Source organism: Myotis brandtii, unplaced genomic scaffold (assembly GCF_000412655.1).
Source record: "Myotis brandtii unplaced genomic scaffold, ASM41265v1 scaffold23, whole genome shotgun sequence".
Lineage (NCBI taxonomy): Eukaryota > Metazoa > Chordata > Mammalia > Chiroptera > Vespertilionidae > Myotis > Myotis brandtii.
The window spans coordinates 2144763-2168627 of record NW_005358649.1 but is presented as its reverse complement, the minus strand read 5'-3'; the positions used below and the strand labels follow the sequence as shown (position 1 = coordinate 2168627).

The 23865-nt window shown below is 42.4% G+C and overlaps 1 protein-coding gene across 5 annotated transcripts in view; it reads right to left on the bottom strand.

Moving 5' to 3' along the window:
- The window catches only part of SULF1 (sulfatase 1), a 160083-nt gene extending 136702 nt beyond the window's left edge, over positions 1-23381 (bottom strand). For 2 of the 5 annotated variants that reach the window (XM_014539811.1, XM_014539814.1), the window contains exons 1-2: positions 23039-23372; positions 11557-11657 (exon numbers count right to left, since the gene is read on the bottom strand). The gene's annotated coding sequence lies outside the window, so the exon portion shown is untranslated. Of the gene's footprint in view, positions 1-11556; positions 11658-23038 lie in introns of all 5 variants that reach the window. The other 3 variants (XM_014539818.1, XM_005866349.2, XM_014539812.1) reach the window with 3 other exon arrangements.
- Positions 23382-23865: the final 484 nt, after the last annotated feature.

Genomic DNA, 23865 nt, shown 5'->3' with positions numbered 1-23865 from the left:
GAGGGCGATGGGGGTGGGGGGAAAAGAGAATATCTGTAATACTCTCAACAATAAAGATTTTAAAAAATAAATATATAAACTTTGGTGGCAAAGGGTTTCTAAACTTTGAGTCAGTTCTCTTTAGGATGTAAGGTGGTGAGGGTAGCAGGAATGTTGGCATTTACTGTACTGCACATTAGAGGACTATAAAGTGGTGCTTGCTTAATAGAATGCCAGGAAAATTCCCCAAAGGTATGGTTTTCAGAAATCACAGACTTCTGGGATGCATTTTCTGGGGGAACTCCTCCACTGCAGAAAGAATGCAGGCTATCACAGCAGCTCGCCAAATGAACAACAGCTCCTCTGCTGAATTGTTTTATGACATGGAGTGAAATATCGAATGTGAGCTGTTAGGTACTGAGTGTCTTGTGGTTTAGTATTAAAAGGTTCTTACTGACATTTCCCCTATCATTATATGGTGAAAGCAATGTGCTTTAAATTCCATCAGTGGTGGTTGGATTGACCAGGGTGTCATTTAAGAGACGTGGGGTGTGTCTACACAGTACATGCTCTCCAAGGCATGCAGAATGTTCAATGAATTAGGAGAATTTTCCCACCCCCACTAATTTGGAACAATAAAAACCAACTCAGGTTCTAAAGAGGAGTTTTAGCCTCAAGTTCTTGAGGTTTAGGCTTCAGGAATGACAGGGGTTTCAGTGTAATTTAGTAGTTCAAGTATAGGGTCTTCCCACACTTTGTTCTGCTCAAGTCAGGTTCGTAACCTTTATGACAGCTACTCCCCACTGGGTCGCGGGCACTGGCGAGAACTAGAGGCTTTATGTACATTCTTAACCTAGCAATTGTCCTACTAGAGAGCTGTTTATATCTTCACTTGACAGATGGGGAAACTGGACATAGAGCTTAGGAAGTAACAGAACTAGGGTCTGAGCCCAAATCTGTCTCACTCCAGCCTACGATTTTCTCCATTCTGCTGAAAGCTGGAAGGAACCTTGGATAGTATCTCACCTGCTGGTTTTCAAACTGGTTCCGAGGAGCCCTGCGCTTTCAAGAAAGTGTTTCAGGAATCTTGGGGTGAGGGGGCAAATGTGAGGGGGAGGCCAGGTCATCTGGGCTTGGGCTCCGTTTATTGGCTTCAAACAAGGAAGTTTCCCTTCTGCCTGTTTTATAGAGTGACTTTAAATTTTGTTTGAAATAAGGGTTTTCTACTAAAAATGATGTAAAAACTCTTGATCTAGTTTAATTTTCTCATTAAAAAGGTACAGAAGTTGGGGTGCAGAGAGATTATATGCTTTACCTGAGATTTTATAACCGTCCCAACATTAATTTCAGATGTCCAGGGTCTGCCTAAAACTACTGGCCTCTCCATGTTATTTCTCCTCACTTGTTAAATCACAGGGAAAGTGAGAGATAGTCTGACTCAGTTGTGTTTCCTGACAGTTTTCCTTTTAAAAAGTGGGAGGCAGGAATACCTTCACCCGGGCAAGCTAGACCATTTTATGGCCCTTGGCTGTAAGTCTGAAGTTGGTCAACATTCACAACCGTGACAAATTAAAATGGAGTAAAGAGTTAAATATGCAATTTGTCTGGATGATTTAGGTCTCTCTCCCTGTTTTCATTCGTGTCAAATTAAGTAGCAAAACTTCTGCATGAATCATCTAGCTAATTACATAGCCTTGGCCTGTGAGTGTTCTTGCTACAAAACTGCTTAAGACCCCATGTTTACCAGCCGTCAAAGGCGACTCCTTTCACTCTTTTCAACAGGAGTGCAGAGACATTATTCTTAGAAGTCAGGTAGAGGCAGGGAACATGAACAATGTATAAGCCCATGTAGCTTGTATGAACGACAAGCTTGTAAGGCTTAAGATTTCATGGGCTGCCTTCACGTCTGGGAGCCTCACAGGGTCCTAAAGGCCTGTGATTTCTCCTACTTTTACCTGACACACACCCCTCCTGCCCCCCATGGAAAAGGCTCCCCACCTGGCTAGTTCCTCCACAGCTGGGCGACCTGCACTCCAGCTGGTCTTCAACCAAACAGGTTTCACTCCCCTGACAACCCAAAGTCATTGAAAGAAGCCAATCACACGCTCCCCTGAAAATGGGGACATCTCACCCGCTTTTTACTACAAAGCATGCCCAAAATAGTTCCTTTTTGTTCCCTGTTCTTGAATTCATCCTCTGTGCTGCCCTCCATGGTATGGAGTGTCCTCCTTCCTTGGCTGTTAGTATAGGTGACTAATAAACTGCTGTTTATCCCATGTGTCCAGTGTCAGATGTCCTGTGTTTGGTCATCTTAGAACCCAAGAGCAGGTCTCCCTCTCTCACCATCGAGATGACCGGGAGGTGAACCAAACAATGACCAGACATTAGTGCTAATACTCAATGGAATTTTCGGAGAATGAGTGCCAAACACCACATCCTTTGGAAGTTTGCTAAGTGTCAAGCTATTTGTAAATAAAAATGACTTTTAACTGGAATTATATCAGCTGGAACTTTCATTAATTTCAAGGCCCCTGGGCTTTCCCATCTGCTCTGTTTAATTTTTATCATTCTCACCTGGATATTTTTGGGAACAAAGCACTGTTCTCTTTCCTGAGATGGCTTAACTGTAGTCCTGCCTAAAGGCAAGGGAATGAAAAGTTGACCCTTCCAGTCCTGTCACTTACGTCTTTACTAACTGCATTCTTTCAGTTAAAGGTGGCGGAAAGGATTTTTCTCATCTCCACAGACAAGAGATTATAATAAACAGATCTTTTTTTTTCCCATTTGAAACACCCTAATACTGAAACATTTTCAAATTCTCAGTCCTTAGGAACAAAGCTCTAAAGCTGTAATTTCTTTCATACTCATGAGATTTACAATAAGAAGGTCATGTTTGTACTAGATTCTGGTTTGAAATTAATCTTCTTTTTTTCCTCTGAATTTCTATAGAGTCCAGGCACTTCATTATTTAGCCATTTCCAAATATTAAATGCTTGTCATTCTTGAACAACAATCTCATCTTTCGATGAGAGAGAAACATCGATCAGCTGCCTCCTGCACACCTCCCACTGGGGATGTGCCCGCAACCCAGGTACATGCCCTTGACCGGAATCGAACCTGGGACCCTTCAGTCCGCAGGCCGACGCTCTATCCACTGAGCCAAACCGGTTCCGGCTCCTCAGAATTTCTATAGAGTCCAGGCACTTCATTATTTAGCCATTTCCAAATATTAAATGCTTGTCATTCTTGAACAACAATCTCATCTTCCCGTAATGGGTGGAGAAACAAAGTTGTGGAACTTGCAAAGCACTGCCAGGACATACATCACTGGAGAAGTTGTGGCTCTCCATTCAATTGCTTTTCTCCACACACTCTTAGACTACGAAACACTGTACATTTTTTCATGAGCAGCACATATGGCTTGCTCTGACCCCTAGAAACTATTAATTACAAGCTCATTTGCATTCTGCCTTCTGAGAGAAGCTTTATGGCGTAAATAACTATATTCAAACTCCACAACCGGCCTCAACACCAAGGTCATGCCATAGTCGCTTCCCCTCTTTTCTGGACTGTGCCTCATACAGATAAAAATATATTCTTAGTTCCACTGAACAAGGGTTTATTTGAACCACATCTGCTGCTCATCAAACGTCTATTTTAGAAGTGGGGAATTCTTTTTCAGAGATAGATTCTGTTTGAAAGGTCTATGGCAGCAAATAGTTCTTATTAAATTTCACAACGTTTTGCCAACATATATACGTTGATTGTCTGATTATAGGATCCAAGCAAAACCCTGCACCCCTACTTCAAAGGATTCCTCACTTGACTAATTCTACAGAGTAAATTGATTTTCTCATCATTTGTTGTGTTCGACAATAGAAAAGCTGACGCAGCAACGGTGCTAAAATGACAGCTCATTTCCATTCAAGGGGAAGGAATTTGTGTTAATATTCTTAATGACTGGCATCTTTATGAGAAATGTGAAATCGTCTATCCCTTAGCAATAACCAGACTGGTATTAAAAAGTACTTGACCCTCAGAATGGAAGTCATCTGTCAGGAAAAAGTCTTTAGACTGATGCGAATTAATGGAATAAATTGGCTTCCTGATTCTGGTGTGGATATTCAAGTTTGTTAAGAATTAGTTTGAGTCGAAGAATTTGGAAAGGATCTTTCAAGAAGTGAGCTGACATTCTGTTGGAGGAAAAGATAACACATTGACTCGATACATTCCTTTCACATTTCCTAAGACTTTCTGGAAATGATTTAAGAGGCAAGGACATGTAAATCGACGGAAAACACATTCAGTAAGTGTCCGTCTTGTCTTGCTTACTCGGAGCAGCAGTAATGACGCCTCCCGGGAAACACCGAGCAGCACGTTCACTGTGATGCCCTAGCTTCTCGACAACTAACAGTGTTTCCATGGGGGGTGGTTCCACCCTCTCGGGGCTGGCTGGGGCCTGAGCCCAGGGGACACGTCTAAGACGAGCGCGTAGGCCAGTCCTTTACGAGCATCGTATAGACCAGTCTGTGTTCTGGAGCGGTTGTTCTGGCTTAACAGGCACCATGTTGTACACCAGTTAACACGTTTTTATTGGAGTCTCCGTCTTCTGCTCACCAGCTTCACAGCCAACCTTCATTTAGCTCTTTACCCCAAAGCCTAGTAAACTGTGAGAAGAAGCACTTCACTGGCTTTGGAAATTAATTAGTCTGGGGGAAAAAAAAGGTGTGAATTACAGGGAAATGTAAACTGCCTCCATGTAATTAATGAGTTTTACTGTAGAGCATTTACATGGAACTTGCTTCTGAGACATGGCATTGGCTTTTGAAGACAAAGTGAGTTGGGTTCAAATCCTAGCCCCACTGGTGTGTGACTATTCTTCGTCTAATTCCTTTTCTTCTAACTGGAATGACCAGAACAGAAATAACAGAGTCTGGAAGTGAATAGCAGTGTCCAGCGTGTGGTGGGTGCTCAGCAACATTCAGCTTCTCCTTCTTTTTCTGAACGTCCTTTGGGACGTTCATGTCCTAAGCGCTAGTACAGGACTGTTTGTCCTGAGTGAGTAAAAAACATGTTCCTTTTTTCAGTGAGCATTAGCCAAAGGGTGACTCTGACAACAGTTGCCTAGGTTTCTTTCTGTGTTTAAATATAAATATTAAATGACATAAAAGAAAACTAATAGGGGTCTTTTAAAGAAGACAGTGATTGGTAATTATTAACAACTATTCGTGCACCGGTGGGGTCTCTCGGCCTGGCCTGCAGGGATTGGGCCGAAACTGGCTCTCCGACATCCCTCAAGGAGTCCCAGATTGCGAAAGGGTGGTTCTCGGGTAACACACCCCAGTATCAGGCTCCCTCCTCTCTGGTTCCGGGTGTGTCACCAGAGAACCACAGCTGCCAAGTCACCACAGGTTGGCAGCTCCTGTGTTGAGCGTCTGCCCCCTGGTGGTCAGTGAGTGTCATAGCTATTGGGTGGATGGTTGGACAGTCGGACGTTCGCTTAGGCTTTTATATATATAGATAACATGGACATCAGCCCTGGGAACAGTTATTCAGAGAATCAGGTAAATTAGGGTTGGTGTTAGAAATCCTAATAAAGCTTTCACTAGCAAACAATGGGTTAGAGAGACAGAAAAAATGAGCAGAGGAAATAACATCTAAGAAATTATGTATGTACCAAATCCAGTTAGAGGAATAAATTGCAAATGAAAGAAAAACCCAAAAAACTAAGAAGTCAGAGAGGGGGAGCTAAGGCAATGGGTAGGAGCACAGACTGGGCAGAGAAAATGAAGAGAAGGCAGGAGATGTGGGGACAGGGCCCTGAACTGAGCTCTGCTAGAGGATGTGCTGAGACCAGACAAGAAAAAGCCTCGTTCTGCAGAACCTGCAAGTACCCCTGTCTGAGGCTGGCAGGTACATTAGTAAGAAGAACCAGAGGCTAAGAGCCAGGGCCTGAGGCAAGGGTGATGGACAGCGAGAGGGTGATAAGGGGCAGCGCCTGAAAGGAATTGCTTTAATGCTTTAAAGCGGTGCCAAGCTGAGTAACCTGAGACTGATGTGCGACTGACTTCCACGAAAGCAGGTTTTGCCCTGAAATTCCCTTACTCTGCAGTAAGGTTAAGCTGTGCTCGTCAGGTGTCTGCTGCACTGGCATGCACGGGGCAGGATGGGGCCGTATTACTAACCGAGGAAGGTGGTAGTGAACGCGGTCCTCACAGCTCACCTAACAATTCTGGTCTGACAAATGGAGACAAATGAATATTATCAGAAACGTTGGAGAGGGAAGAAACTACAAACGGGGTGGCTGGAAGCCTCGGTTGTTTTGTTCTTCGAGAGAATGTCATTTTTTTCTATTGCTAAATACAGCATGAGCACTAGAAGTTTTAGATATGGCCATTAGGGGTCTGAGAAGGCATTGGGATGTCAAGAGGATGTATTGGAAATACCGGTGCTGGAATTTTATACTTGAGTATCTGTCTGGAGAATATGACTCTGCCACTGGGTAGCTATGAACAATAATGATACAAGTAATTTTCATAGCCTGATTTTAATCTGTAGAGTGGGTCTAATAATGCCTGTGCTAGCTACTTCATTGAAAGTGCTATGAGGATCAAATAAAATAGGGTTACAAAAATGATTTGCAATGGTAATATGATATATAAATAAAAATTTTAGTTAAATAATAATTATTAGTTTCCCTGGGCTATGGTATTGATTATGGATGACTGATTGGCAAAAGGTGTAACACCCTTAAGTAGAAATTACTTTTTAGTTTGTACAGAAATGGATTACAGGCTTGGAGGAAATGTGGAGAAATAGAAGACCTGGATTCTGGTTCTTCATTTTGCCTATAATCAGCTCTATTAGCATTTGCAAATTATTTAATTCCCCTGTGTCTCCGTATCTTTTAAAAAAATTTTGTATTTGAAAATAATTACAAAATACCCCTGAGGTTTGGAGAGTTGAGCTAACCTAGAGGAAGGTTGCAAGAATAATAGAAAAAACCCTCATATACCATTCATTATGGTCTTATACCCCTAAATATGTTTCAGTGCGTATGTCCCCTAAGTATGTCCCTGTTTCTTATCCTTTAAAAGGGACTTAGTTGTGTGACATGCTCCACTGGGTTGTCAAAATGTTTGGAAGCACTTTGGAAAGTACACATTGTTATATAAAATTAAAGGACATGGGGTTTATAAATTATGAAAAATCATATTACACAAAACTTTACAGTATTTACAAATTACTCCATTTGTAAATTGCAAACTAAGAAAGTCCATTGTTGCACAACAAGATTAGAGCTACTTAGGAGTCCCTGTGATGAATGAGAAAGACAAGAAAGATGCTCTCAGACTGTCATATCTTTTGGGTTATGTTTCTCTGCCTGGACTTGTATCTTTTTTTGTGCTGTTTTTACACTTTAACAACTTGCCATTTCATGTGGTATTTTGGGTGGAAATTTTGAGTATATTTGAGGAACGGTGCTAGAAACTGACGGGCAATTGCTACTCACTGTGAAGAGTTTAGTAAGAGCTCAGCTTTGTCCTTCTGGTCCTCCCTTGGATTAGTGAAAGTGTCCTGTTTTATTTTCATTAAAGACATCAACCAGGATACAAATAGGAAATAGGAAAGCAAGTCTTACAAAGTATTCAGTGCAGAAAACAGTATGAACAAAGTGTCCTATGGACCAAAGATGTGATTATTCATGGAAGCCTTTTTCAGCATTCACTGTAATAAGTTTAGCTAGATGACAAACAGATAATAATTCTGCTACATTATCTTCACATTCTCAACAGAATCCTTCCCTTTCATCAGAAGAGGTAATACTATTAAGCCTGATTTCGTTCTAATTCTAACCAGATTCATAATCGCATTCTCCAGTGGATTGAAATATGACCAATAACTTTAAAAATATGAATGAAAATCCTGTTTTTCCTGTGACATATTTCTTTCATGGCCCTGACAATCATAATGGCTTCATTTAGATACTTATAATAATAACAAAAAGGGAAATATAGAGCATGTTATAAAAACAATTTTTCAAAGAGTCAAAACCAAACAAGTAATCTAAGTTAATCTTTGATTTTGAATTATTAAATTGTTATTCTTTTTAGTGCAAAATGTAAGTTAATGGCTATGAAATACATTTATAATCCAGTAATGATTGCTTTTATTTCCTTGACAAAAGAAATCTGTTTTAAACATAAATTATATAGATATATAATGACATATACACTCATGTAATTTATGAAGCGATGAAGAATATTGCTCTTATACTTCTCTTGGGAAAATTCCAGTCCTTGAGAAAGTATGTCAGGTGTTTCTCAATGAGGTGACATTATTGAGAAATAGCTGAACTATTCTAACGGAAGAGGTTTTCCTAATATTAAGATGTGATATATTTTGAGTCACTTGAAGCATGGGGCAGTAGGAGTTAGAAGACATAGTTGTAATGCGGATTAATCCACTCACTAGCTCTTTAGACTCAGGCTCACCCTCACTAAGATTGAGTTTTCTGGTGTGCCGAAGGGATGTATGAGTAATGGTCAATATTGTCATCAATATTTGGGTAACATTTTTTGTTGTTGTTATTCTTTTTTTTGCATGAGTCAAAAAAATGCCTTTACAAAGAATGTTCTCTGTGATAAAGCCACATACTTTCAGACCATCCATAGCAACATAGGTGTTTGTGTTAGAATGGATTTTCTGCAAGGAAGCCATATGAACAATAAATGCTTTTCCTAATATTTGTTTCAATCCCAAGAATTCGCTATAGTAGCTAATTATTCATCCTTGCACTCAGTAAGAGGGTCCGTGGTCACAGAGAGAGCTGGGTTCATACCTTCAAGTTCTTGTTAGGTCCTAAGTACAAGTGACACATGAACTCCCTTTAGTCCGGGTAGAATTTCACTGATTTGCACTTTTTAAAATAAAGTCCAGCTTGTATAACTCTCTCTGGTGAGAATGAGTTTTGTGATTTTAGGCAGGTCTCTGAACAGACACTCCCCTCTTCTCCCCAGAAGGCCTCTGTTTTTTCAGATGTAAAAAAAAAAAAATTTTTTTTTACTTACATGACCTCTAAGGTATACCTTTAACATTCTGTGTTTCTATGGTATCTTACATGCCTTTCCTGAAAAATCATCCCTAATTCTAAATTATTTAAGGAAACCATAAGAAATAAGATCCACTGGCTTTGGCAGAATGTGCGGTAATTTCCTTTTTCTTCTAAGTAACTTAAAGCCTCTCATCTCATTGGCTGATTGTCCTACAAATGAGAACACGAGTCCTCGCCAAAAGAATTTTTACAATCAAAGCCCACTACAAAAATGTGATATATACAATGGAGTTTATAGGGCATTTAATGTTTGCTATGCAGCTGACAGTGAATATATTCTTTCAGGTCTATGATCTGGCGCTATCTCTGAAATTCTGGTCTAGTCATAATTTCAAGGTCCTTAAAAACAGAACTGTCAAAATCTCCTCTGTTCAGCTCTCAAGAGAAATTAATTGATAATATAGGATCCTGGCATGTGAGTGACACCCAGTTATACCATTTCACATCTAATCAAGGAAGATGGGGATTTAAGTTAGCTTATTGTCTGTCTGAATCTGTTGGAATCCAGCTGGCTCAAATTCAGCCTGGCGAGCAATGTGGACAGAGATAAAAAAAAAAAAAAGACGTTGCCCTGACTGGTTTGGCTCAGTGGATAGAGCGTCGGCCTGCAGACTGAGAGGTCCCAGGTTCGATTCCAGTCAAGGGCATGTACCTTGGTTGTGGGCACATCCCCAGTGGGGAGTGTGCAGGAAGCAGCTGATCGATCTTTCTCTCTCATCGATGTTTCTAACTCTCTATCCCCCTCCCTTCCTCTCTGTAAAAAATCAATAAAATATATTAAAAAAAAAAAAAAAAAAGACGTAAGCCAGAGAACCAGTGCGTGAGATAGCGTCTTCCACATTGTCAATAGAACTGCCTGGTGTAGCTGCAGATTCACTGCTGATCAGTTTCCTAAAATTTCTCAGTGACTAAGATGCAACTTTCGATCCCAGTGGCCCTTAAAAGTCTATGAAGAATAGCAATAAATGAAAAATTGTACCTGAGTAAGAGCTAAAATTATATGACAAGATTTTAAATGGTGAGAGAGCGCCTGTGAGAAGGAAGTTACTGATGGTTGGAGTTGTTAGGAAAACAAAGTTCGATGAAGGTAATAATGAAAGTAATTTTGCTTTAAGGATGGATGAGATTTGAACACTCAGAACCATGGTGGGAGGGCAGCCCAGCCCTTTTAGAAAACAGTATGAACACTTAGTAGTGTAAGTGAGTGATGTCAATTCAGGAGAAAAATCAATAAAATATATTAAAAAAAAAAAAGAAAACAGTATGAACACTTAGTAGTATAAGTGAGTGATGTCAATTCAGGAGGTGCTGGACCAGCTTAGTAAAGAGCAGACAAAAAGTGCTATAGAAGAGGTGGGGTGGTTATAGGGGAAGAGATTATCCAGGTTCTTAAATGCTGATATTTTATTTAGACTGGATGCTGTAGGAAATTGGGAGATGGCTGTTTTAGCGTAACAGAATGACAGGATGCAACAATGCTAAAGGAAGGTAAATTTAACAGTGGTGTCTAAGAAAGAGATAAAGTATAAAGCTCAATTTAGAAGCACGAGTGATGCAGAATTGGTTTCAAGTTCTCCCCCATTTCCCCTTCACCATGATTTTTAGTCTCAAAGGGATGTTGTATTTATTTAGGCCTGTCTTGAGGGAAGAACAGAATTCCCATGTAGAGGAGAATAATGTAATCTAGATGGAGAGAACGGCAAAATAAAGGCAAAGAGGTTGGTGGGTGGCATTTTACCGAAAGGTTAATGAAATTGCTCAGTATCACACTACTAGAGGCCCAGTGCACGAATTCATGCATGGGTGGGGTCCCTTGGGGTATCCTGTGGGGATCGGGCCCCAGCCTCACACCCTCAGGCTCACAGCCCTAGCTTGCGCCCCCAGCCTTTCAGCCCCGCCTGGCACCCTGCCGTGGCCTGGTGCCATCCTCTCAGCTGCTCCACCATCCCGCCTGCAGGAAGATCGATTGGGGCAGGGCCCTGCCCGGCTCCCTCAGTGTCATCTGCGGGGCGATCGGCAGGGTGATCGTTGGGGCGATTGGGTCCCCGCTTGCACCCACCTTGGCCTGGCACTGCCTGCTCACCTGCTCCACCATCCCACGATGGTCCCACTCTCACTGGGGCCCATCAGGGCCGGCAGCGCCTTCACTGCCGCCTGCTGCCAGCTCCATGTCTCTGACGCCTGCCATGTTCCACGCCGCCCCCTGGTGGTCAGCGCACATCATAGCGAGCAGTCGAAGTTTCGGTCTCCCAAATGACCACCAGAGGGGACAATTTGCATATTAGGCTTCTGTTATATAGGATTAATGGTAGCCAAGTTCTGGATCCAGGTTTCCAATGTTTTCACTGTACCATCCTGCCTCTTTTTCCTAACTATAATATGAATCTCATTAGTTAGCACATTTTATTTCATTGCTAGTAATATTTTAATTTATAATTTACCCAGCATGAAGTATGATTTACCTGAAGCCACTGAGGTCCAGTGGGTGTCCTAAGCTTCCAAAGGAGTTATGACAGTGGCAGAAGCAATTGTAGGAACACCTCCAATTCCACTTCTGAGACACCTGTGGGTGGACCAGAATGGCACATCAGTGGATTGCTGTTTTGGGAGCAAAATGGCTAAGGAGAATAACAATTACTATATGTGAAGCATACAGCTTATTTTCTCTGTTTTTAAAAAATGTATCTTTATTGTTGAAAATATTACAGATGTCCCTCTTTTTTTTCCCCATTGACTCCTTCCACCCCGCCCCTGCCCCTCCCAGGCCTTCACCACACTACTGTCTGTGTCCATGGGCTATGCATATATGCATCCTGTGGGTTTTGTTTGTTTGTTTGTTTTGTCCTTATGCTTATGTCAAAAAAGTGACTCCCTGCCTGGCTGGTGTGGCTCAGTGGTTGAGCGTCAACCGATAAACCAGGAGGTTGCTGGTTCAATTCCCAGCCCAGGTTGCATTGCATACTTGATCCCCAGTAGGGGGCTTGCAGGAGGCAGCCAATTAATGATTCTCTCTCATCATTGATGTTTCTATCTCTCCTTCTCCCTCCCCGCTGAAATCCAATAAAAATACAATAATAAGAGAGATTTTAAAAATGATAAATATGAGAGCATTTCTGTTATGCACAAAATCATCTGTGAGAAGCTGTGCTGGAGGTGTGCAGGAGGCAGCTGATGGATGTTTCTCTCTCATCGATGTTTCTAACTCTCTATCTCTCTCCCTTCCTCTCTGTAAAAAAAAATCAATAAAATATATTTTAAAAAAATAAAAATAAATAAAAGTAACTTTCTGACAGAACATGTTTTGACTGCATTGGTATTCTTTCCCCACCTTCTGATCCACACCCTAATCTCCACTTGAACACATTAGGCCATTTGACCTCAGTGGGTACCAGATGAAGTCTGATCTAGCACTAAGCTCCGCACTAAGGCCAACTTTTGTGCTTGCTGCAAATGACATTCATTGCTCTAACTCAGTGGTTCTCAACCTTCCCAATGCCGCGACCCTTTAATACAGTTCCTCATGTTGTGGTGACCCCCAACCATAAAGTTATTTTTGTTGCTACTTCATAACTGTAATTTTGCTACTGTTATGAATCATAATGTAAATATCTGATATGCATGATGTATTTTCATTGTTACAAATTGAACATAATTAAAGCATAGTGATTAATCACAAAAACAATATGTAATTATATATGTGTTTTCCGATGGTCTTAGGTGACCCCTGTGAAAGGGTCGTTCGACCCCCAAAGGGATCATGACCCACAGATTGAGAAATGCTGCTCTAACTTGTGGATAACTTTCCCCCTTGGTTCCTTGAACTGGATATCTCAAGAACTACCAAATTAGTCATTAGCCATTAGTAGCTTCCAAATATAGACTGGCTCATGCCAATTAGACCCTCATGCATGGCAACCATGGATGAGAAATAGATTACAGGTACTGATACTTAGGCTGGCATCTCTCCCATAGGAACCAGGGAACATGGCTCAGAAAACTCAGTTGAGTTAAACAAATCAGGCCAAACTCTTCATTAAAAACTTGAACGGAACCCAAGTCTCTTTTGAGGAACCAAAATGCTGTCAAGTCTCCACAGGTCAATGCTATTCCCACACATTTCTAGAAATAGGACTACATCTTAATTCCAAATCTTGCTGATTCAAGCAGCGTATGCTTTCAATCATGCTGCCTCCCAATATCTAGTGCAAGAGTTTGAAATGGTAAATATAATCTTTGACCTCTAATAAAATAGTATAATGAGGTGAGTAAAAAAACGACTGTCCCATTTTGAAGAGGATCTTAAAATGAAGTGTGACTGAAAGAGAAATAAAAGAATAGCCTGGCTGGCATGGCTCAGTGGTTGCGTGTCAACCTATGAACCAGGAGGTCATGGTTCAATTCCCAGTCAGGGTATATGCCCGGGTTGTGGGCCCGATCCATAGTAGGGGGAGTACAGGAGGCATTCATCAATGATTCTCTCTCATCATTGATGTTTCTATCTCTCTCTTCCTCTCCCTTCCTCTCTGAAATAAAAATATATTTAAAGAAAAAAAAGAAATGATAGAGCCAAGCAAGAGGTCATAGAAAGAAAAGCAGGGGGGTGGGGAAACCTTTTTAAACTTTAAAATTAGGAATGATTTGTCTTTATGGCTAGTGAAGAAGGAAGTGCCTTTACCATTTGTAAAATAAGTTATTCATATATTCTACAAATGGATGCCAACCTATCTCTTCCAAAGTAGAAGCTGAAGGTTCATGAGCAGAAGCAATTTAAATATTTCATCTCTTCTTGTCTCTAGACTCTCTTTACATTATATATCCCTCTCCACCATCAACTTTTCTGTATTCTATGACATGGACAAGTTGCATTTTCTTAGTTGAGAGTTGGCTCCCCTGCATTTGCCCACATGGCCCACCATCATATGGACCCCACACACAATGGACTAATGGACCATAACTAGCCTGATGCTGAACGGGACCTGGATGCAACACGGAACGGAAACTCTGGACACTGGCTTTGCTTTTAGCTCTACTGAATCCCCAACTGCACTTCTTCCAGGACTGGATTAAGGGAAATGGGGCTTTAGAAACACAGAGATGTAATTCTACACAAATAAAAATCACCCGTCTTCCCATGCGAGTCTCAGAAAATTCTTTCTCTCCAGATATCGTAGGAACTCCACTCCCAGCACTCACTGGGGAAAGGGATCCCTCAACTTCCCCGATAACAAGAGGACCCTACTCTTTCTCCTCCTCCTCCTTTCTCTTCTCTGTCTTCTTGTCATCGATCACTGTTTTCTCCCAGTCCTCCTACCTTTCCTCCTCCTCCTCTTTGCCCAGTGTCTCCCTTCATTGTCTTCTCAAACTGCATCTCTGCCAATTCTCTGATTAAAAAAAATACTGTGTCTTTATTTGAAAATGTCACACTCAGTTTCACTCCAAGCCCTAGCTCACCCATTCTTTTTTTACTTGTAAAAAAAAAAAGTACAGCTATTTAGTGCTTACTATGTTCTATGCTCTGTACTAAGCATCTTATTTTTATTATCACATTTAACCTTTATAACAGCCTTTTGTGATAAACACATATCCATCTTATAGGGAGGGAAACAGTGAAAAAGAGGGTAAACACATTGTCAGCACACAGTTTATAGGTGACGAATCACTGCTCTGATTCGTCTGCTTAGGGACATTGAGCAAAGTCTTGCCCAGCTCAGGTTCCAGCTCCTCCAATAGGGGGCTCTGTTGACATCCCTTTTACTTAATTAGTACTAATAATTGATATTTAACCACAAAGTCCTTTTCATGATTACTAAGAGTTGTCTTGTGTTCATGTCTTTCCCCCACAGGTAAATTAGATATATTTCTCAGAGCAAGGAGAATGTCCTTTATTATCTTGTATTCCTCCCTGCACTAGGACAGAAATACCTACACAGGAAGTGCTCAATCCACATGGAATAAATGAATTAACACATTGATGGAGGTTTCTTAAGCCTGTCCCTTTGGGCTCTGATTATATTTAGAAGGTGCAGTATGGTTACTCCTTAGGGCATCAACTCAACTGCTAAAAAGTAATTTAAGCTGTTTGATATTGAGTAGGTTCCCCCAAGTCCCTTTAACTAAATAGAGATGTCATATATGAAAAAGAAGGTGATAACACACGTGAAGCCTCTAGTGTCTCAAATAAAATATATTACCTGCCCCGTGCTTTCCTTCATCTGCTACACTCAGAACACTTCCCTTTCTTTTAGCAGCATGAAGCTCTCAAGAGGGAAAAAGGAGCATATGATTTGTAGGGGCCCCTCTTTTCTGGGATGCATTTCTTTTACATGGAAGTTAAAAGCTGAGATTTCCAGAATATCTGGACGCACTAGCAAGCACATCTGTTTACTAGGACGTTCTATTTAAGGGGAGATTAATTATTGGCAGGTGAGGGTTAAGGGGGAGGCTTTAAACTGGCAGGAAGTCTATTCAGAGGACATGTTATATTATAGAAAGGTGATTTTGGTGTTAAGCCTTATTAGTGATCCGAGCTTGAAGATAAATCCACAGGTGCACACTTCTAAATTAACTTATCAATAAAAGCACACTCAGCGTGCAATTAATCATTTCTCACCAGGACTCTGGGATATTTCACAAGGGTCTAACTTTCCGTTTTATTTTAAATTAAGGTAGCAGGCATTGCCTCTGACTTACACCGCCATACTACAAAATTGGGCAATACACAAAACTCTCTGTAATTCAGATTTCCATGTTGTTTATTAGGAATGCTGTGTCATGGCTCAGGAAGATGGTATATTTTGGGCCTCTTTCATCAAGGGAGCAGGTTCTGAAGGATTTTCCTGAGTCCTTGAGACAAATCTGTCCCAGGCCTTTTCTGTATTCTATGGCGTGGACAAGTTGCGTGTAGTTTAGTAGCCCTCTTTGCCGATGGGAAAAACCGTAACACAAAGTAATAAACGGCTGGTTCGGGGTTTCAGTTAATAGTGGCAACATAACTCATCTCTAGCAACAGCAATTTGTAGCTGAACTGAAGATATGAGCAATTCCAACAAATGATGGAAGCAAGACTGAATAGAATGCAACAAAAGCAAAAATACACAAAGGTAAATGGAAATCGCCATCCATTGAGCAGAAAATTCAATAACTACAGTTTTATAACATGCTCGGATGTGTGATAAAACAAGTCCCCTTGTTGCTATGGCACTCTTCCCTTGCAAAGGCGTCTAGGCTTGCTCCTGGGTTTATTATCCAGATGAAACTTAACCAGAGCCATCTGGGCTCCTCTGGTTCCCAAACTGCTCCCTTGCAGCCACCTAACCTTGTGTGAGGATTTCATTAGTATTACATGAATGGGCATAGATTAATTTTGGGAGAGTCTACCTTTTCTCATGAAGATTTTTTACCCAGAAACATGATGTGACTGTTCATTTATTTACCATTGCACTTTAATATCAACTTCACCCACTACTGTTAAACAGTGACATGTCCAAGTCCAGTGTTGGCGAACCTTTTGAGCTCGGCGTGTCAGCATTTTGAAAAACCCTAACTTAACTCTGGTGCCATGTCACATATAGAAATTTTTTGATAGTTGCAGCCATAGTAAAACAAAGACTTATATTTTTGATATTTATTTTATATATTTAAATGCCATTTAACAAAGAAAAATCAACCAAAAAAATGAGGTGACACGCATGTCATAGGTTCACCATCACTGTCCAAGTCCCTTAGATTCACATTTTTAGAAAAATGTAGAAATAGTTTTCTACTGATTTGTAGCTGTATAGTTTTAAAAACCAGAATGGAAACGGATTTACCTTTGAAGGTAAAGTGGAGAGCCACATTTTTGCTTTAATTAACAAAGTTTGAATGCATGATTGAACATGGATCACGAATTTTGAGGGCAAATGGAACTAGTTTAGATGCTACAGCTGAAGACGAGTTCAAGCAACAAACTGTTACGCTTCGTTTTGAAAGGTTTATAGACACGTTTGCTAGGGAGAGGGAGGGATCTTCTGAAATCCTGCCTTGCCCTTCATCCTAGCGGAGTTCCGTTCCTTTCCTCTCCCGGGCCTGGGGCAGGTGCAGACCAGATGATCAGGATCAGAGAGAACATTCTTTGATCTAACCCTAGATCCTGAAAACTGAAATTGAATGACTGGTGTCCAAGAACCTAGTTGCTCAGTGGCATTCAGGCTCTGTTAGGTGACTTCTCAGCCAGCTGCCCTGGTAGGGAAAAGCCACGGGTTGAAGGCATGGTGGATGGTGGATGCCGAGTTTGGGAACCGACCAGCTCAAGCTGATTGCTTTCAGCTTTCTGTTACATTTGGTTTGGACATGAGGGACGGCAAATGTCCAAGCCCCTTTGTTTTGTCTAAATGGTATCTTGCTTTACCAATTACTTCTGGAAGCTTGACCCGACTCTCTACAATGTTTTGCCAAGTTATTATTTCTTTCTAAATAGTGGGCCAGGAGGAAGGAAGAAGAGCACATGACCCTTTGGTGAATTCCACTCCCCGCTGGGGTCCACCGCTCAGTCCTTTGTTTCCCCAGCACTGCGGCCCAGCGCCTGCTCTTTAGTATCCTCTCATGCAGGACCCAGGACTCTGCTCCTCCCAGCAAAGTGTATTCAACTGTCACCATTGTCCCTACAGATCCATTAACTCGGTTGCTCCAAATCCGTAAATGCCCAAAGCAGCTCGCTCTCTCTCTCTCTCTCTCTCTCTCTCCTATCCCCCTGTCTTTGGTGGCAGAAGATATGGCTAAAGACACACCATAAATAGATAGAATTAATGACTGACATACTAAGTTGAACACAGTCATACAACCTAGATCCGTATCTCTATATGCACCAACCAGCCTTCTTTCTCTTCCATGTATTGCACGTGCAGCTGAGCCAGGTGCTTAATGCATTTTCTGCATAACATCCCCAAGGAAAGTATTCTTATCTCCACTTTACAGACTTTACAGACTTTAAGACCTGAGCGGTGAAGTCACTGGTCCACAGCCACACAGCTAGTGAGAGGTGGTGCCTGGATTAGAACACCAGTCTGTCTCAACCCAAAGACTGTATCTTCCTGCTTCCAAATCATATTTGAAATTTTATAACATAGAAGGGCAGCTGATAGGTGTAATTTCTACCATAGTTAGAGAAAACTGAATTAGATAAGGATTTTTCATATGATACACACGCTTAATTTGGGGCAATAATATATTCTGCTTAAGAGGCATTTTTCCTAAGCTACCCCAAAATACAACCATTCAGGTTTCATCATCCCCCCCCACCCCCACCCCTTTCCTCCTGTAGGTAGAACTAGAGGGGAAAGTGCCTGGGATGTTTGAATGTCCCTGTGAGCTTGTCAACCTACAGATCCATTAACTCAATTGCTCCAAATCCCTAAATGCCCAAAGCAGCTCTCTCTCCTCTCCTCCCCTCTCCTCTCCTCTCCTCTCCTCTCCTCTCCCTGTGAGCTTGTCAACCTACAGATCCATTAACTCAATTGCTCCAAATCCCTAAATGCCCAAAGCAGCTCTCTCTCTCTCTCTCTCTCTCTCTCTCTCTCTCTCTCTCTCTCCCCCTTTTTCTCACTCTCTCTTTCCTATCTCCCTGTCTTTGGTGGCAGAAGATATGGCTAAAGACACACCATAAATAGATAGAATTAATGACTGACATACTAAGTTTTCTGTGGGGCTCAAAGTGGACCAGGCCAGTCCATGTTTTAGGAGACTTCCCCCTATCTAAGGAGTCAAGGAATAAAAAGGCAAAGTAGAAAGCAGGATTAAAAACAGGGTGATTTTGCTAAGTGCAAATCATAGGTAACTAATGCTCATCTTCAAGCTAAGGAAAATATCACCAGGAGATGTAGTAGTCAGGGGAGGCTTCTTGGAGGAGGTGGAATTTAAGCTGAAACTTTGCAGGACGTAGACGCAGACGTGATGAGGACGTTCTACACACAGTCTTGTAACACAGAACTAGGAGAAACCACGTACATGATGATAAATTCTCATTTGGCAGACAACCAGATAGAAAACTGGAATGGTTAAGGATTAGAGAAGAGACGAACGGGGGACATGGATCTGGCCACTTTAGCTGCAGGCAAAGGGTAGATTGCTGTTGCTATAGGAATTTGGTGGGAGATAGGGTCAGAAAGTTGGGGCCAAATAACAGAGGGCCAGCCCCTCAGACTGAGAAATTCAAACCGAGGGTGCATGTGGGACTTCCCAGCTGGGAAAAGCTTTGACGGAAGAAGTGTTTGTGGAAGTTCAGTCTGCCATGGTGGACAGAAGAGGCAGTGGACCAGTTAGGAGGTTGTTGTAATGAGCCACATGTGATACGCTCATCACACTGGAGTGGTAGCTGTGGGCCAGATGTGGAGGCATTTGAAAGGAAGGACTTGCAGAATCTGATGACAGATTAGCTATGGGGTGAGAAGAAGAAAAAAATAGCTACCAGGCTAATTCTTCTTCTTCCCAGCATATTGAGATAGAATTGAAAATATTTGAAATAGGAAACATATTTAGGACAAACTTTTTCCAAAAAAATCTTTCAAATACCAATCCCCCTCCCCTCTCCACCATGGATCTAACCTAAAGTAGGTAAATTTACCATATGACCAAAATCTTAATTTTATATATGAGCCTCTTTTTCTTCAAAGTCAATAATTATGATTTTTTTTAAAAAGAATCTATTTAGAAACACCTTCTTAAAAATTTTAACCCCCTTAAATTTGCTTGATGCTCTCCATCCAAAAATATTGCACAGGGCAAAAAAGACCAGATGTCTTGATCTGAGCCATTGGTTGGCCCCATCCACATGGTGGTGGTTGGGGAAAGCTCAATACTCAGTATCAGAAATCCACTTCATGGATCTTTAAAAAAATAAAACCATTTAAAAATCTAAAACACAAAAGAACCAAGCTCCTACCCGTCCCCATGTGGATATACAGATATACTTAAGAAAAGTAATGCCAAGTGTCACATTTGCCATTTGTCTCTATTATTACAATGGCAATGACCACAACAATGTCCCTGACGTCACATAAATTTCCTTGGGAAAAAAACAGAGTAGGACCCTTTTAGTTCTTTGATGAAGGTCCCTACTCATAATTTACCTTGAGTTCAGTGACTACCTGAATTGATGTACCCTAGTTTTCCATCCCACCGTAAACATGGATTTTGTAAATGACTGAATCCAGCTTTCAGGTCACGTTCCACCTTGAGGATGCGTCCCCTTATGGCATGACAGGATAGCAGGACGCATCAATAGCGCAAACTGAGATCTGCACCCCAGTTGTTCTTCACTCCCTGAGCCAGAGACCCCTGGTGCTCAAACACTTTTACAGCTGTTGGAACACTGATGGGAAATTCATGTGTGCTACCAGCCCAAGCGCTGTCACAAAGAATCCCAATGTCAAACTGAGGTATGCAGAAGTCACCATAAATATGTCTCTGCATGTGTACCATCTGGAACAGTCGATTCAGAATGTGACAAGAGACTGGGCTTGCCCTGTGGGCACTGTCTTTCAAGCAGACCCTTTTAAGTTTTGCTCAGTGACTTCATATTAGGGGGACTCACACACAATGAGGTCTTCTCAAGGTGTGAATTGAATATTCCTCAACACTTTCTTTCTTGTTTCCATCTTTAAAAAAAACATATTTTTATTGACTTTTTTTTTTTTTTTAGAGAGGAAGAGAAAGGGGGGGCGGAGAGAGAGAAACATTGATGAGAAAAAACTTTGATTGGCTGCCTCCTGCATGCCCCTTGTGGGGAATGAGCCCACAACCCAGGCATGTGCCCTAAGTGAGAATCAAACCGGAGACCTCTTGGTGTATGGGTCGATGCCCAACCACTGAGCCACACCGGCTGGGCTCTTGTTTCCATCTTGCCTAGTCCTGTGCACAACTGACTTGGTGGCAGTGGTGGTGGGGTCGGGGTGGGAAGGTTGGTGATTGCCCCATATTGTCAGACTCCCTGGGCAGGTGGCCTGGTGGTCAGTCTGCAACAGTAGCAACATATGCTTGTGGGGCTCCTGTGGCCAAACAGCGACTTGCCTTTGTAAGATGCCATCACAAGGCATCTCACGGAGAAGCGCAGCTGTGAGGGGGAACTTTTTCTCCTGAAATATTTCTGCGATAGTAAAAAATGGCATCACTAGTCAGCACCGGACCTGCCACATGCAGTGTGTAGTCCGAACCCTGAGGCAGCACGAACCCTGAGGCAGCATGGGCCAGTTTCCCAAACCCCAGTTCCACTGTAAAGCCAAAATGGAATGACTGGAATTTCAAAAGACTCCAGCTTCCGAACTTAGTCCTATTTGGGTTATGTAATATTGGGAATCGGATAATGCTCGGTCATAATAACCGCCCGGCTACTCGTGAGGCTATTTTCTCATTGAACTGCACAGACCATATCCGGAGCACATTCTGAATCACGAGTAAACACTACACTAAAATAGTGTCGGAATCATAACTTTTTAAGAAGGGAATTCAACACATCGACTATCTGGTTGTAAAAAGTGTACATAATGCAACTTGAAACATAACTTTATGGGCATCTTTAGTCAGATGAATATAAAAATCACAAAGCACGAGCCATAAATCCTGTTATGCAACCTATTCAGCAGCTCCTATTTCAGAAGAACTCGCATCCAGTATTATTCATTGAGCCTCTTCACCTGTGATGGGTGAGAATGGTGTTGGGTTTCTCCACCCAACGTGAGAGTCCGCTGGGAGCCAGACTCCTGAGCACCGCCGGTACATGAATATTGATGAGGGAGGCAAGTCTGTGAGGGCGCAAAAGGAGTCCCTCACCGACTCCCCTAGTTTGATCAAACATTTCAACACTGAAAATTTAGTTTTTGATCCCTGTAAAAACAGGGCATCCATTTGGAAGGCCTTCTCTATACCACAGACTAAGCATAGTATGGAAATCCCACTGTTGTTTTCAGTTCGACTTAATTTTGGTGGGTGCTTTGGGCAGAGTGGTTACGTTACATATTACGTTGAAAACTCATTATCTGTTGCTCAAGCATCGGGATGACCATTCATTTCCAATGATTAATTTATAATGAAGACCTTTTTTTTTTAACAAAGAAAACACGCTTGTTTATAACTTAGCCAGAAAAAAATCTATTTACATTTAATTAACACTTCAGATAGCCCGTTTAAAACCCATAAATGTAGTGGCTTTAATGATCCATTACAGAGATGCTGCAGCAGTTTTCAATGACTTGTAAAACTTTCACAAACAGATCTGCAAATGAATTACCGCCCACTGCTCCCTGCAGCTGCTGAGGGTTAAGTTAAAGAGCATGTTCCCACTTCCTCCTTTTCTGTTTCTCCTCTGGCTCTGAGCATTTTGGTTTTAAAGCTCTCCTATCAGCTGCTCGGAGGGCTGCGGCTGCTCTTAAGGAGTTTTCCAACTTCAGAGCCCCATCCCCAAGATGGTTTAAAAACACCGCGGCCCGTCGTAAATCAGACACAATCAACATTGCAAAAATCAGTTAAGAAAGCATTTCATCTCTACCAGCCGCTCAGTAATAGACCCTGACAAGACTCTTTATAAATGGAGCGGTAAAATGCAACAGTTTGGAAGTGAATTTTCATTTTGGAAGCTAACACGGAGGCTTTCTCGGCCTCATCCACCCTGGGGGAGCAATGTCTAGCTCCCGCTTTGAGTCTGCAACGAGGATGTTAAAGGGCACACACACGGCTCCACAAGGCATTTCCTTAGCTACACCTTCGAGAGCAAGGCAGCAGGAGTGTTAGTTCTGCAAAGACAGCCAAGCCCAAGCGACGCTCCCTGTTATCTGTCAGCCGCACAATAGCAGCATTGAGAAGATAGTAACAACTGGCTTTGACAAGTGCGCTGTGCTAGCATTCCATTCAAACGAGAGAGAGAGAGAGAGAGAGAGAGAGAGAGAGAGAGAGAGAGGCATTCTTTGACTTTACCTGGGGGGACAAACCCTGCTTTTCCTGGGGCTGCAGAAAAGGAATCCCTCCTCCTGCTCCACAAGCAAAGTCGTTCTGATGCCTGCAACTCTCCCTTGCAGGAGACCACACAGCTCCAGCAAGGCAGCCTTCCTGCTCCTAATCCCCACTCGAACGTGATGACACACACTAACCCCAACCATCTGGTGAAACACGTCCTCGAGCACTCAGCACAGTGGTGTGTCAAGACGGGCTGCCCAATCCAATTGCTGGGGCCGGTGCCTCTCACCGACGGAGGCTGAGGGCAGGGCTGAAAGTGGAGGTCGGAGAACTCCCGGTCCAGTAACCTGAGCTTGGCTCAGAGAAAGGGCGGCTATAAAAAGAGAAGTGGGAGGTGCTAGCGAGAAGGTGGAGGGAATGGATCCTCCCGGTGGCCAGTTGCGCGTTACTTTTCACAACTCCCTGCGCTCCCCGGGGACGCTGGGGACCCTCCGTGGGACGCATAGAAACCCCCCCCAAAATCGTTTCCTGCCGACCTAGGGAGGGCAATCCTCTCCCCCTCGCCCCCGAAATTAAAGATTCCTCTTGACATCCTGGTAAAGCGTTCATGTAGGAGCGGTTTGCACGAAAATGTGTCATCTACATTTTGAAATCTAAACTCCTACCTTCCTTTGATTAAATCGTGGCTGCCTCCAGCATTCCTTGGGAGGAAGTGGGGTGGGGGGGGCAGCCTGGAGCAGAAACTTCTCTGTTCCCACACACGGCTTCACTGTTTGCCACAGGCTCAACTTCAGAAATAGTCAGTGGAATTCCTTTTCGTTTCTACGCGTGGAAAATAGCACGCGCGC